Source organism: Pinus tabuliformis, chromosome 3_2, assembly GCF_031772625.1.
Source record: "Pinus tabuliformis cultivar Carrire ecotype Pingquan chromosome 3_2, CPIR1, whole genome shotgun sequence".
NCBI lineage: Eukaryota > Viridiplantae > Streptophyta > Pinopsida > Pinales > Pinaceae > Pinus > Pinus tabuliformis.
In genome coordinates, this window is record NC_142302.1 from 1,061,870,896 (window position 1) to 1,061,887,763 (window position 16,868).

Consider the following 16,868-nt stretch of genomic DNA (forward strand, 5'->3'; position numbering starts at 1 on the left):
GTATAGAGTTAGGTTAGAGTTAGGTAAAGTGTGTTTCTTTACCGTTGTACAATTTGTAACTTACAATCCGACGGTCACGATATGTAGTGATCCGACAGTTCACTCTCACCTCGGTATTACCGACACTTGATCCGTGGCTTGACACCCGATTGGTCCATGAGTTCTATTTAAAGCGCATGGAGGGTCATTGTTCGGGTAATCCATGCATGAGAGAAGCTTATGTAAATTTTCATTCTTTGATTAATAAATTGCCTGTAGTACCCACGTTGGGACAGGCCGTGGACTGTTTCCCTCCTTGCACTTTGAGGGTTTTAACCACGTCAAAAATACTGGTGTATTGATTTGAGATCTGGTTGTGAGCGGTGTCCTTTTGGTATTTTTTCTGAGGAACTTAACCTGTAAATTCCTACAAATAGTCTAGTTGGTAGGTAACACACCAAAAGACTCAATGTTGGATGAGGTGACAAGTTGTCTAACTTGACAAAATCCTTAGACTTCGACCCTTGATAACCACTCAATAGGTATCTTTCACTAGATGAAACAACCTACATAAATTAGTAAATAGAGATTAATCCAATTAACTCCACAAACATTCTTACCCAAACAAACACAGCGATATGATTATGAAAAAATAAGTTGACACAATTTATCCTTACAAAAATCCTTTTCGAGACCTAGCTACGATAGCACTTAAACTCCCTTTGCAAACCTTTAACCCCTAACTAAAACTGGATAGCTCCAGTTGTGTTGATCTCCTTCAGATGAATACCTATTCTCCCCACTTACCTCTAAGTGAGACATAATTTCATGTTCCTCAAGGGCATTAACAAACAAGAAAAATTGATAAAGGGAGTGCTTAACAAAAAGGAAAGGTAGAGAGAACTAATAAGAAATGAAATCGAAGAGAATGACTGTGAAATAGGAGTCCTTGGTCCCTAGTGTGCTGCGATTATTTTCCGTCAACCACCTTTTCTTCTTCCAACACATAATTTGAGTTTTCACGTGGAGGGACGTGGGGGTGGTTATTATGTGATGGGACTTGGGTTGTTCATCCATTATTTCCAAGTCGTATATTTTATTCTTTTCTAGGCATGGGACGACGTGTTTGATATGTCTGTTTCTGGATTAATATTTTTCAAATATATGCGGATGCCAAATTCCTCTTCCAGGTTGATAATCGGCAGTGAATTTCTTGTTTGTCGATATGCGGGTGGCATGTGGCTTGTCCTGAACATTGGTATTTTATGCGATTGTGGATCTTGATGCCATGGTGGTATGATTTCTGATAGATTTACTAGCGTTTTGGAGCTACCATATTTGGATCAATTAAGACGGGGTCATTTCATCCATTATATCTCTGCTTTCCCATGATGGATCACATGGACCCCTTTTATTCATATACATCAGTAGATGAGGAATTTATTCATGCCACGTTGGAGGCAGAGACAAATCATAAAAATCCTTATGGGTCGGTGCTCGGGGATGTTCCAAATGGCACAGTTTCAGGTTGCGAGGTAGATGTCTCTGGCGGTGTGCCAGGTGGTGCGCATGGACAATATCATTCACAGCATGGACTGCATGTTTATCAGAATCAACAATCACGAAATAGGCATACTATCAATATTACATCTCCTGCGCCAATTCTTAGTTTTAGCCACAACATACTGATTGATCGGGTATGTAGTTTATAGAAACATATATTAGTTGGTAGATGGCACTTTGCTATGATGGGGGAAGATGAGATGAGGAAATGGGTGGAAACTAAATGGAAGTCTCTGTTGGGATATATGCCATCGGTGGTGAGGCTCATGAACGATTGGTACAATTTCCATTTTCTGTGTCAGGAGGATTTACAAAAGATTAAGGGGTTGCCATGGATTCGAGGGCAGGGGTTCTTGGCCCTCCATGCATGGTACATTGGCTTCAATCCATTGAAGGAGATGCCCAAAAATACTTTGATTTGGGTCAAATTACCTAGTTTGCCTATTGAATTTTGGACTTGGCAGGTTTTAATGGACACTGGGAATGCAATTGGAAAGTTTATTTATGTTGATCTCGAGTGCCTGGGTGCCCAGGACAAGCATATTGCTTGGGTTTTGATTGAGAAAGAATAAAGATGGGGCTTCCCAGATCATATAGAAATTTTTTGGGAGGACACGCATCTGATTCAAATATTATATTTCTGGGGTATACCGTTCAGATGTCTCATTTGTGATCATACAGGACATTTGATGGCTTAGTGTCGCGTCATTTTGGTGGTAGGCGCTCGACGTATTGACATAATTATCATGGGTTTCCGGATATGAAGGGTGGCGGGATTGTTGAGTCTATTGCTGGCCTGGCGCTTGGTGATATATTGAGTGATAGGAATGATACATCAGGTACACCACCTTTCTCACTCCCTTTCACCAATTCTAGCATTATATCACAAAAATGTGTTATCCCGCTACTATTCAGGTTCCCTCATCTCCTATTACCTCTAAAGTTACCGAAACTCCACTGTCTAATGACTCTCTGCCCATTTCGGACAAGAATATACCTTTTCCTAGTATGGACTCATCATCATCGGGGATGATGCCTCCCCTCCTGATGTCACATGGTGATATCTCCCCATCACATATTATGTATTTACCTGAATCCAACTCTCAACCTGTATAAAATATTTCATCGATGACCAGGACCTATCCTAATATGCCGCGTTCACCTATATCTTCCCCTAACAACTCGGTGGGTAGTGACCTTGAATGTCTACTACAACGTAAGACTTTGGACCTCCGCTCTCTTACCATTCATAAACCCTATGGAGCCACATCTCCACTTATCAGCCCCACTTTCGTGGGTAACATCACTGTTCGGCACAAAAAAGGTTGCGATAACTGTCATTTTAGGGGTCGTGCTAAGGCTATCCCTTTTAGTTCTTCCGATTCTAATGTTCAAGTAGATGTTCCCATTGCTTCATTCATCCCGACATGGGCCCTTCGAGCAAATTCGCCCTCCTCTGGGCTCTTATAAACTTTATTTTATCTATGAACATTTAGGGACTAGGGGCCACTCTGAAATTTTTGGCTCTCAAAGAACTATTCCTTTCTTCCCACCCCTATATTATTCTTATTCAAGAGACTATGCAATCGGCACAATAGGTAATTGTTTACTTCATAAAAATGCTCCTGGATTGGCACATGGTTGCAATTGATGCCGCGGGTCAGTCAGGTGGACTGGTTGCCTTATGGGACCCCATATGGGTTCATATGAAAGCTTTCTCTTGTTTTGCAGGTATATTGCTTGTTGGTAGTATTAGAGGTTTCCTGGGACACATACATATTCTTAACATATATGCCCCGTACAAAGACCGTCTCATATTCTGGGAAGGATTAGTTGCATATGAGATCTTAGTTCTTGGGTCCCTTATTATGGTTGGAGATATGAATTTCACTATTGGACTGCACGAGATATGGGGAGATATCAGAAAAGATGATACTATGGCTGATATGTTAAAATATATTATCATTTATCACAACTTTGTTGATATTTTTCCACCCAAGATTGGTCCTACTTGGGATAATGGGAGGGCGGGTAATGGTTATGTGGCAAAACGACTAGATAGGTTCCTTCTGCATGAAAATATGGTGAATAGACTTGGGTCTATATAGTGGGCATCATAAGTAATTTTATATTGGATCATAGACTTTCTTATATGATGTAAATGGGATCTTAGATATGGAGTTCCTTTTAAATTCAATCGAATTTGGCTAACATACACTGATTTCGATGCTCTTGTGTGGGAGTTTTGGCAAAAGGATCAGGCTCGGGATTCTTCCCCTATGACAAATATTATAAACAAACTCAAGGATTTAAAGGTGGTGGTTAAGAAATGGGATAGGTGGAAGAAGGCCCAAATGAAGAAGGAATTAAACGATATTATGGTGGCTCTGGATAAGCTGCGCCAACTACTCATTCTCCAAACCCCCCCTGACGTCAATAAAGATGGGCATACACTCATTAGAAATGAAAAGAAATCAAATTTTGAAGCTTCAGGAGGCTTCATGGAGGCTTAAAATCAGGGCTATCTGGATCCAAGAAGGTGATTGAAGCACTAAATTCTTTCATAGATATGCCAACCATAGAAGGATCATAAAATCCATTTGGAAAGTTAAGGATTTAGATGGAAACTGATGTCACACACAAGAAGAGATTTTTAGAGAGGTTGTACAACATTTTGATACGACATATGGGAAAAGGGTGGCGGACTGTGAAGAAGACCAGATTTGGGGGGTGGATGTTTATCCATATATGTTTGATGATGCTGCAAATGAGGCGATTTACAAGGAAGTCTGATCCGGAATTAAACAGGAATGCAACAAAATACAGAGATAACCATATACACAAAGATGCAACAGAAATAATACTTCATTTCATTAATGGAAAATAATGAAATATGCTTACAACCGGAAATAGAAATAAACCAGCTAGGGCGATGGTAGCTTATCTCTGAGAAGAGATGTGGCGGCTACATGCCTCTGAACTGTTCTACAATGAGGCTCGAAGGCCTATTTATTGTTGAGAAATGATGGAAAACCCTTCACATCCCAAAACCTAACCCTAGAAGATGAAACGCCAAATTGTGGGCCCCATTTTGGGGTGAGTTGGGCAGCCAACTTCCCGGGGTCGCGAATTGGTCGTATTATCTCCGTTTGATGCGCATGATAGCCCGTTGGAAAGATCTCTCCAAGGACTACGACAAAAAAGATGATTTTTTGACAGATAAATCACTGGCAGTAGATTTCCCAAAAAACGTTATTTAGGGCCTCAAAACAGCTCTGGAAGTTTAGGACCTGAAAAAGTGCTAAAAATAGTAAACTGTGCTATAATTAAGGAAACTGAAAAACTGAAAGAGACAGTTCTGGGGGGTCCAAATGGGATAGGTGGGTGGCCACCAACATCCACCTGGATCAAAGTCATTAAGGAGGAACTCATGGAGATCCTTAAATAATTTAAGAAAGACAAATGTCTGGGTCCTGATGGATGGATTGTTGAGTTATTTACACATTTATATGACATATTCCAGGGGGACATATTGGTCATGGTTGAAGAAACAAGAGTCTGAGGGTATATACATTCACATATAAATTTGACTTATATTGCCCTCATCCCAAAGGAGACATCCACTGTAACCTTCTCGGATTATAGATAGATCTCACTATGGAATCTTATATATAAGATTATATCAAAGACTATTGCTTGCAGGATGAAGCACACTCTATCTCAACACATATTGCTTGGGCAATTTGGTTTTTTACAGAATAGACAAATCCAAGAGGTTGTCGCCATTACGCAGGAATGCTTGCACACCATACATATAAGAAAATAAATGTTGTTGTCATGAAGGTTGATCTACAAAAGGCGTACGATTGTCTTGAATGGGGATACTTGAGAATGGTTTTAAACAAAATTGGTTTACAGGCCAGAAATGCAGAATGGATTATGGCTTGTATTACTAATGTGAGATATGTTGTTATAATCAATGGATATCCCATTGAATACTTCGCAGTGGGTCGTGGGCTCAGACAGGGCTGCTCCCTATCTTCGTTATTTTTCATATTGGCTATGGCTAGTCTCAGTGTGCATATTAAGAATGTTGTGGTGATAGGTATTTTGTCTCCTTTGGTTATGGGTTGCAACATCAAGATTTCCTACAGTTTTTTCATGGATGATGTTTTTGATAATGGGCATGATTAATAGCATCATGTGGATGGCTTTATCTAATATATTTGTTAGATTCGGGAATGCTTCGAGGCTCTATATGAATTTACAGAAATCTATCATTCTATATGGTAGCTGCGTACAAGAGGATATTGAGTTCATAAAGGACATTTTTGGTATTGGTGTTGATAATATGGAGGGAGGCTTAAAATACTTGGGATATCATATAAAACCCAAAAAATATAGAATTAATGATTGGATGTGGCTAGTGTATCGGTATTATAAAAGGATTTCGGGGTCGGAGAACATATAACTTTCACTGGGGGGATGCATTACTCTCTCTCAATCTGTGATTACACAGTTGAGTGTGTAGTGGGCACATTTATATTGTATACCAATCACTATCATCAAGAAATTAAACAGAATCATGGCACACTATATCTGGATGAGTGGTATATTGAAGAAAAAATATCACTTGACAAAACTTGCCACTATCACTACTCCAAAAAGAATGGGAGAGTGGGGTATTTTGGATTTGAGACTATTTGGATGGGCGTTGTTACAGAAAGCACCGTGGAGGGGTATCATTGGTAGTAGCATATGGAGCAATATTATAAAAAAAAAAATTATCTAAAAGAAAAAGATTTCATTGTTTGGATGCATTGGGACCTCATAGGGACTCCTTTGGGGTTTGCCATTTGGCACAACTTTAATAAAATTAGACACCGCTTCCTACAAAACTTATGCTGGGATTTTGGTTCGGGGCACCAGATTATGATTGGATAGGAAAAAATTCTGGGGTTTAGTAGTGATATCCCAATCAGAGAGGAGCTCATACAGTGCATACACAATATGGGTATATTCTATTGGAACCAGGCCATCTCTACATGGAATGGTCACTATCCTATCTAGAAAAAGTCGAATGAGATGGGTTGGAAAATCCTGTTGGCTGGAGAATGGCATCGGATCAGATCTGAGTTGCAATAGGCAGGTGTCAGATGGGAGGTTGATGGATACAGGATCAAGTAGCAGGGCAAGATGAGGGCTCACTGCATAGTTGTGGCGGATATATACAATTCCTTGTGTCTACAAGGGTCACACAGAAATGAGGTATGTGAATTTTATAAATTCTGGAAAACAAAAATCCCCATTAAAATCATTGTATTTGTATGGCTTGTATGGAAAAACAAGAACTTAACTTGGGAAAATCTACAGAAGAGAAATTGGCAAGGGCTAGGAGTATGTGTCTTGTGCAGGGAAGTGGTGGAAAATAATGTACATTTATTCCTCACTTGTTTGATATCTATGAAGATTTGGTGCTATATTGTGCAGTATATTGATTTCCCACTTAAAAATTTCTCAGACATCCCAGAATGCTTAAGCTAGTGGAGCAAACAAAATACAATATGCGAGACCATTCCTTTAACTATTTTATAGGAAATATGGCAATGGTGCAACAATATTTTATTTGAAAATTTCAAGAAACATACAACACAGGTCATGGATCACATCAATGAGTGGTATAATTTTTCTATGGATAACAAAAAGGAGACTACGAGCACTATTTATAAGAAGCCTAGTCCTAGGGATATATATCCAGCAGTTTTTTTTTTATGGGACAATGCATAGGGCTGTTTGTGGATGTGGTTTTTGGCTCAGAATATCAGAGGAACAAGAATAATAGGTACACTAGGGTGCTAGCCGAGGTACAAATATGAAGGCTGGAATTATTGCATTATGGGGACTTCTCTTTTTAACCACATATTTGCACATCCCAAATATCCATATATTTGGGGACTCAATGGCTATCATTGAACACATTCTGGGAAAAAAATATCACACAACTCCACCTACAGGGATGGCTCAAACGTATTGGGATTTTATGGGGCTCCCATAGTGGCTACTCGATTCAGCACATTGGGAGGGAATACAACCAAAATGCTGATAAGCTGTCAAAGATGGGATTAATGGATACATTGGACGGGATGCATATAGAGATAAGACTGGGCAACAATATTTTGGATGTGGGGAATTTACCCCTCCCTGGATAGGATAATTATGTTATGTCTCATCTTATGTAGATTGATGGTTTTTTTTGGCTTGGTTTTATATTTTTGTTCTTTTTGTCTGTTTGGGACAACCCTATTATATGGGATCACTGAATGAATAGCTGATGAAATATATGTTTGTCTAATATATAGGATAGTTGACAATTTTTCTTTACTTTAACTTGTTTGATGCTGATGAGATAGAATATAATCTCACAAAAGCAAGAGGAAAGATCTATAAGGATGATATGCACAGATGTAATATGTTTCTGGACCGATGTACTAGTTTATACTTATTTATATAAATGCCGTGTTTTTTTCTTGCTGAAACAAAAAAGACTTGTCCACATCGACTGGGATAACATGTGATGCAGATTCCAACACAACTCATGGTGAGAAGTTGATAGTGTATACATGTTGTTTATTAGGGTAGAACAGTCCAAAGTGTCACTCTTTCTCATCGCCTTGTTTCAAATCCTCATTGAAAAGTGTGAAATCATGTGTCTATACTCATTTTGACCTCTTTGGTGTTCCTGAATTCGTAATACATGTTTAATGAGATTATTGTTATAAGTCTCAATGGTGGCCACATCCATGCCAGTAGAAGGCCATCCACTTTCACTATTGATGATAAGGACATTGGAAAATTCCAAGGCTTCCATAGTCGAGAAAAGAGCATCAACGATGGCATCGAACAAGTTGGTGTAGTTGTGATCTTTGTCTTGGACCACAATAGGCGTAGACTTAAACATAACTTAATCCAAAGATATGTTGTTTCTTTGGCCGATGTAGCTAAAGTATGGATAGATGTTAGCTATGAAGGGACAAGATTTTGTGACAAAATGATGCAGGAATATCCAACTTCCAAGTTAAATATTTTTTACTAAGACATAGAGGCCTTTCCTTTACTAAGAGAGTTGGGTTCTTAATTGTTAATTATTTGTAAGTTTTTATATTTTTGAGGAATTCTATAAAACTTGTAATATTAATGTAAAAGGCTTCAAGACATTGAGTGAGTTAGAAATATTTTTGGATATGATAGATTTCTTGAAAAAAAATTGCGGATCTAAAAGATTTCTAGGAGCTTATTAGTTGAGTAAATTATGATTTGAACTAATTTTAGTTCACTATCCTTTTGTATATATTTTTAGTTCACGATCCTTTTGTATATTTTTTTAGTTCTAAGTCCCAAAGGAATTCAAGGGAGTGAACAGACGGAGGAGAGGAGAATAGAAAGGATTTGGAGGTCGAATATGGCCACGAGGCCGAGAAGGGTCAAATCATTGTAAATCGGGTTCATAGGCCTATATGTAATTATTGTATAGTCAGAGATCAATGAGAGGAAATCTTTAGTTCTACACACAAGTTGAGCCTCTCTTCAAACTTAATTATCTTATTATCTTTATGAAAATAGTCCTGGTGTTTGTAACAGACGAATTTAAGCTCGGGAGGGAGAGTGCGTTTAAGAAAGACAATGCAACAAAAGTAGAGGAATTCAATTATTGTGAAGAATTAGAGTTTTGTAGAGGAAAGATGCAACAGAAGGATGGAGGCATGAGACCAGTTGTGTGATAAAGGAGCTACGTGATGGAAGGTTGGTGTTCTAGTGGGTTTTGTGACTGGTTGTGGAAGAGTGCTATTGTGCTAGAATCATGCAATGGAAGTCAAGAACATAATGAAGGAGGAGCAGAACACTTAGTTTCTTTAAAGGTCGATAGCACTTAGTTTCTTTAAAGGTCGATAGGAGTACATCAATTGACATTAAATGTCGATCGGAGTACATCAATTAACAACATCGGGGAAACAAAAAATCAAGGTTATGTCTTAAAAATCCTATCAAGAGCCGGTGTTGGGGTGATGTGTCCCCATATGTCTTTGCTGGAATATCGAAGAGGGAGCATATAAGGGAATGTCAGGATGAGGAGGCACCGAACGGATGTGGAAGCGAGCTAACGTTCAAAGCTTCTAGACGTTGTAGAGCCAATATATTGGATGCGCAACTGAAAAAGAGTCGACAAAGGAGTGTGGACTCCTCCAGGAAGCCCAAGCCTTTGTGCGTCATTGGAAAGAGTCGGGCTTAAGTGGAAGAGTAGCCAACGTGTCAAATGCTAAGATGATGTGGGGTTTCTTTATCAAAGGAAAAGACTGAAAAGTGGGCCAAGAAGACGCTGACTTCTCCGAGAGGTTTGTTATTTGCACGCTTTTATAAAGAGCTGAACACGAAAATTGATGGAGGCTGGGAATGACAATTGATGAGAATAATTCTCATTCCCCGTAGTCTCTCTAAGAGGTAGTCCATTGCGTGAAATATTAGATGGGTTGGGATGACGTGTGAGGGAAATGACGTGGAGCCATTTCATTAATTGACGAGAATAATAGAGCAAGCTTCGCTGTCTCGAAAGATTTTTCTGGGGTGCATAAAGGAGTGGTGCATAATAGAAAAGGCCAGAGATCAAGGTCATAACCTTTGGTCACTTGCAGATTGGCAAGAGCTTTAAGAATAAATCAAATATTACGAGCTAGGACTATTGAAACTCACCCAGGAGAGCTTGAAGACTCTCTACGAGAGCTTGAAGATTACATTCAACATTGGTTTATGTATACATAATTTGAGTCCGAGATTCAATAGTGAATCTCTCGACTAACATGAATTCATCTTTACATGAATAGGCATAGATGTCACATGAATATGCATAGACGGCATCGGGATTGATATTATAAGTAGGACAAAAAAATTAGACTAGCAATAATTTGCAGAAATTACTCACAAATCAATTCGTATATTACCCCAAAAGCCAAATTATAAACCATATAGATAGTGCTCATGAGATCCAATAGATTCCAATCAAGGAGAATATTGTTGAGAAAATATATCACCAAATTCCAACAATGAACCAACCTAATCTATCAATTTACTAATGTAAACATTATTTTCAAGTCCTCTCTTTAATGCTTTCATTACATCATTACAAAGATTAATACAAAAATTAGAAATTACAATTCACATGTAACATTTGTCTCACTAGTCTTTCTAGGCACTTGTCCTACCTCTAAAGTCTCCTGGACAATGCTCTTTTCACCACCAAAATTTTTGAGCTTCCCATTCAACTCATTTAAGACATAATCAACTCTAACCATATTTGATAAACTTTGTATAATTGATGTTTCTCAATATCCCGAAGGATAATCTCAATATTGGACTCTATCAAGTAGTAAATTATGCCATTGGCCTTTCTACACACATGGATCTCATAACATAACCTATAATCGAAGCTCTTGAAGCCCAAACTACAACAATACCCATGATCATATAAAAGACTCACACAATCAAACTAGTAATACGTTCTCTCAGCACCGAATAACATTGAGAACCTACTAGTGATACTTTCTCTCACCATCGAAGAACAGTGAGAAGCTACTATTTTAAATTATGATCACTTTATTCAATAATTGGCGTTTATATACTATAATTTTTGCACATGAAAAAAATATGAAATATAAATTGATTAAAACAAGCTAAATGCAAAAAACCACCCAATCTTGTAGCAAACAACTATTCTAGAAATTGTCAATGCTGAAACATATTTCCTCCCAAACGTTTAGATCTCCCAATCACCATTGCAGATGGGCATATAGCCCATAAAACAATGAATAGATGAAGTTATGCTTTTCCCTTACTATATGCAACCTTGGCTTTGTATTTCTCATTATTGAAAAGACAGTGCTTTGCAAATCCCCTGTGCATAAATTTCTCATTGTGATCTATGTCTCATAGACTTTCTAGTCCGGAAAAGATTTTATTATTGAAATTCCTCCTTGAAGGATTTGAGAGATAGACTCTTCTAGCACTCTCCATCTCAACACGTGTCTTGAAAGCATTTGTGAATATGCCATCTTGTCCACAAAATCCCTGCCATTCATGGTTTGGAGAATTCCTTTTTCTCAATATGAATATCTCACAAAGAGATTCCATAACCACTCGTGATGCCCCTAATAGTAACTTATCAAGTGATACAGATGTCTTGCGACACTATTCTCAATAAATCTCTACAACACTCTGCCCATGTGGTAACTAGTCAATTGGTGCCACATTTACAGCTTTGACACAATTGAAACCACAATTAAAGCCAACATGGTATGCTCGGAGGAAGGTAAGTAAAAATTATCCAACATTTTGTACACACCTGTAAACTAGTACACTCTCTAAAGTTAAAACTGAGGTAGATAACTTAGTGGCCCACTTATGTAACAAGTATGGTTGTTCTCCAAACAAATGTGGCAAATTGTTTCTCATTTCTTGCTCGAACTGCACATATACACTACTTGGAACCCCATACCACACCTTGGGAGCACCCCAATGCTATAATTCAATTAATAGAACTGATGATCCTCCATGTGCCAACCGCTTGCATTGAGGGTTCTCAAACACTTGGAGGATTCGACAACTCTCTGATCATCCATCCAGCATAGCGACAATGAAATCGAATGCTGCAATGATCTGTTGCTGCACAAGAATAAGCCAATATGGATCTTGATAATTGATAAATGCCCGTTGTTGCTAGGATTATCAGATAAACACAGACGAGGGCAGCCCCATGGCCCTAAACACCTTCAACAATACCTAGCATGATATCTATCTGTTGATGGTCCTAGACCCATCAACATTAAGGGGATCACCGAGGTATGAAGTCCCAACTAGACCTCACACCATTTGGTGTGGGAGTCCCATCCGGTATGATGTCCCGGTTTCCATTGTCTTAATGATTTGCCTCAACTCTTGCTTGTTAGCATGGGAGATTGGTTTGCTTTGTCTTTGAGAAGTGAGGTTTGCGTGCCTGGTTTGTGTAAGTGTCACTTATGTCAATGGTTCTTTCACTGTGGAGGGAGAGGGTGAGAGTGAGTTTTAGGTAAATTGGGAGAAGCCCCAACACTGGTAAGAACACACAACACAACATGACATGCACAACTTCCGGAGGAGCTGTCCACACCGATCGGGAAAATCACAACATACAAGGTAAGATAACACGTACAACACTCAACGAATCAGTCCGAATGAACACAACGGTCATTAAAGCAAGCTTCATGTAAAAGGTATGTGTTGTGTCCGGGAGAGTAGTCTACATGGGCGAGACAGCGTTAACATAATATACAACACATTTCCATTAATAGATTATGCATTACAACAAATGAAGTAGTTCAAATGTAGAACACAGGTTAAAGAAACATGCATTACAAGTGTTAAAGATCAATCTTACAACAGATATAATACATGTGTAATAATGTGTTGGCTTGTTAGGAGGCTTTTGAATTAAGCGAAAGTTCCAAGACACATTGTTACACCATACATAACTAACCTCGAGTGTGGGGCGTTGGAGCCACTACTTACTGCTCAAAGAAAATATTACTCTTTTGGCTATGTGGGAGGAGATGAGGTGAAAGTCCTTTGCATGTACAAATGAGGGGGTATTTATAGCCAAGGGTGAAATTGACCCTTATGGCTGCTTGACTACCCTCATGACCGTTTGACTTCCATGAATTTTCGACTTACATGACTTTTTGTTCAACAAGTGGGTATTTTTCCACATTACATCACATTGATTGACAACATAGCCCATAGTGGAGATGTGGGCGACATGACTCGACATGACCTGACATGACAGTGCTGGTACATTCGTGCTGTTGCCGGAGTGCATGTCGAGCTACAGTGCTGCTGGGTGATGGATGTCTTCATGGTGTATCATAGCTTCATCTCCGCATGGCGAAGTGTGCGGAGTCTTCGATGGTCCTTGGATCACTTGATGAAGCTTTAGCATGTTGTTCCTTGCTTGCATACTTGAAGGTTTGACATGCTCATCTGTTTGCAAATGTGCATGTTCGTCACGTTCGTCCGCTTCACATGCTTCGTTCGTTCATCCATTGGTAAACCTATCCTTCTGCATGTGCTCCCTTCGTTCATCTCATTCGTTGTCTTTCCATGTTTTTTGGTGTACCTATACCTATAGTCACTCATGATGAGATTGCATCAAATCCAAATCCTCCTAGTCTACCACGACACATGATCACTTCGGATGCAGGAAACTGGGGGAGGCAGCAAGGGTGTGAAGCGAGATGATGGCTCCCAACACTGCTGATGAAAACTGCGCAAAAGTCATTGAGTGATGGAAATGAGCAATCTGAGTCGACAGTGACTGTCTGCGAGGTATGGCTCGGTTGGGAGGCAAAATTGCACAAATTTTGGGAGGGACAATTCGGGTTCTACGAAGGTAAGGCAGGCATGCTCTACACTTTTTTTAGAACAAACATTGAGCGGGGGTTGGACAACCATATTTGCGCAATTTTCCAGTGGAATGGGTCGGGCTGCATGAAGGGTCAACACACAGGGATTACATAGTTTCTTGGGGGAATTTTCTGAGAGACTGGAAGCCAAAACTATGCAATTCTAGGACGGAACTTCCAGTTAGTTGCTGGGGTCATTGCCAGCCAGAACTATGCAATTCCCAGAGGGAACTTCCAGTTGGCTGTTGCTGTCACTGGAAACAAAAAATACACAATCCCTGGAGGTAATTGGTAGTCTGCTGCTAGGGGCTGCTGGCAACAGAAAATGCACCAAGGTAGAGAGGTCGGCCTGCTGATCATCTCTGCGAAATTTCTGAGCTGAGTTCACTGATGGGCGGTGGAAGGCCTGCTCATGAACACTGCTCAATTTCCGATATGAATAACCAGTCGGCTATCTGGGTGACTGATTGAGAAAACTGCACAATTTTCTGAAGGACACAGGGACAAACAATTGGTGTCTATCCAACTTGTTTGCGCAATTTCCTTAGTCAATTAAGCAGGTGAGGTAAGTGGCCTCTGAGAAATTTTTGAGGGGAGTCAGTCCTCGGGTGACTGCCGGGTCTGCCTATCCGAGTGGCCAGCATGAGAGTTGATTGAATTGCTTGCTGGTAGCGCAGCTTAAAAAGACTAACTTGGTGCTTCTGCGCTATTCTAGTTGATAGTCGATCGAGTCAATGGTAGGATGATGGTCCGGCTGTCAGAGGGGAGTTTGGTTGTCAGAACTTCAACAAAAATGGCTAAGTGTGTGAACAATTGAAAGATGCATGGGTGATCATACAAACACACACTCGCATGACTCGACGACGAAACGATCAAACCATCCAGACACACATGTTCAACATGACTGACCGGCGGTGCTAGTGACAAGCGCAACACTTGTGATTGATCGTTCATTGATCAAGACGACACTTGCGCAAGAGTGAATGTGACTCCGTGTGTGAGTGCGACAGATGCTTTCATAGTAAACACAACAAGCACATATGAAGTGAAGACTTTAAGCATAACCAGAACATGGTCGCAAGCATGACTTAGACTTCAGCATGCAGAGACTTGAATGTAGTGAAAAAGCAAGCCGGATGTAAAGACTCACACGAGCTCATGGAGTGAACCCGAGTTTGTGTAGTCATCATGTGAAACTCTTCAAGGGAGGCTCCGAAATCGATGCAGGCCAAAATTTTGGAGCATGGTTGTAGTCGTTACAACACTATCCTACAAAATCTCTTTCATGGTGGTGGCTCACAAATGAATAATTTACGTTGCCTTGAACATAGCGAGTGTTATCAGTTCCAGCCAGATTCGAACATTTGATTCAATAATTGACTCCTCTCTGGTGCAAGGGAAGAGTGACATTGTTGATGGTTCCACAAGCAAATGTCTTTGTATTACACGCTTGCTCTTCCTAAGATCAATTTCTCCAAACACAATGGTCAACGACTTTGATATGTGAAATTCTTAATTCATTGTTGTTTGCAAGTCGATCTAGGAGTCAAACCAAACATAGGGAAATCATATTCATAAACACTCCAACTTCACACAGAGAGAATCTAAGCACTCTCACGCACTATCTTAATCTTTGTACAGACAAAATCTAAACACTCTCAGACACTATCTTAATCTTTGTACAGAGAATCAATAACACTTGACGCTTCCTCATCTTCCTCGCCATTCCCTAACGGAATCAAGCAAGAACATGCTCTAATACCAACAAGAAATTGGAGGAGCAATCATGTGCAAAAATTAGTCAAAAATCAATTCATATATTACTCGAAACCCAAATTACAAGACACATAAATAATGCCCATGATATTCAACAAAATTTAATAAAAAAGAATATTGTTGAAAAAATCTCAAAACAAATTCCAACAACTAACCAACCTAATCTATCAATTTACTAATGTAAGCATTATTTCCTAGTATAAAGACTCATGCTAATGTTATAGAAAGATAAGTAACTCTATTTGATCCATAGTCATGATTACAGAACTATATTAATAGTCTTGGACGAGAGTGGTTCTTCCCTAGGTTTTGGGTTTACATATATTAAAAGGAAGAGTATTAAAGGGACGAGTATTGAGCTCAGTGGTTTTGTATTACCCTGATGGCTCCTCCCACTCGATTTTTAATGAGCATTAAGAAGGGATTAATTTCCCTTAATTGGAATTGGATTATATGAAGCAAATTTTTGCTAACTTTGGAAATGTGGGTTTCTAAGCTGACTTTTTGGCACAACAAGTATTGTTGAAAATACCAACAAGAAATGCTAAATACAGAAGTGCTAAATTTAGCACTTCTATAAATAGCATTTCGAGATACCTTCCTATTTTAGTTAGTCCCTGAACTAAAATAGAGAAGTAAAAAATAAAATTTGATCTTAGCAATTATTTGTTAAATAATTAATTAATTCATATTGAGTTAATTAGTTGTAGAAAATCAAACATGAAGTTTATGTGAAGACATGCAACAGTTTCTCCATTGATTGAGGAATTTATCCATCAGTTAAAGAGATAAAGATGAGTTGTAATATTGAGTTGTAATTAGTTGGCTTAGTTAACTGAGCCAAGTCTAGTTAGATTAGTTCAAATAGTTTGTTGAACTAATTGTGAGTTCAGTTAGTTAATGCATGTATGCATGTAACTGCTACACTTCAGATAACTGAATATTCTCTCATAAATAACTCATGCATGTCAGTTCAGACAGAGACACAGTTGAGATCAGATGATGGGACAATGTAATATGAGTTGCAGGAATATTCCATTGTGAATATCTCTTGCATGCAGAAGGAAT

The 16,868-nt window shown here is 39.1% G+C and overlaps 1 pseudogene; it reads left to right on the forward strand.

The window, feature by feature from the left end:
- Window positions 1-2,302: 2,302 nt before the first annotated feature.
- LOC149184277 (glucan endo-1,3-beta-glucosidase-like) overlaps window positions 2,303-16,868 on the forward strand; it is a 56,755-nt pseudogene continuing 42,189 nt past the window's right edge.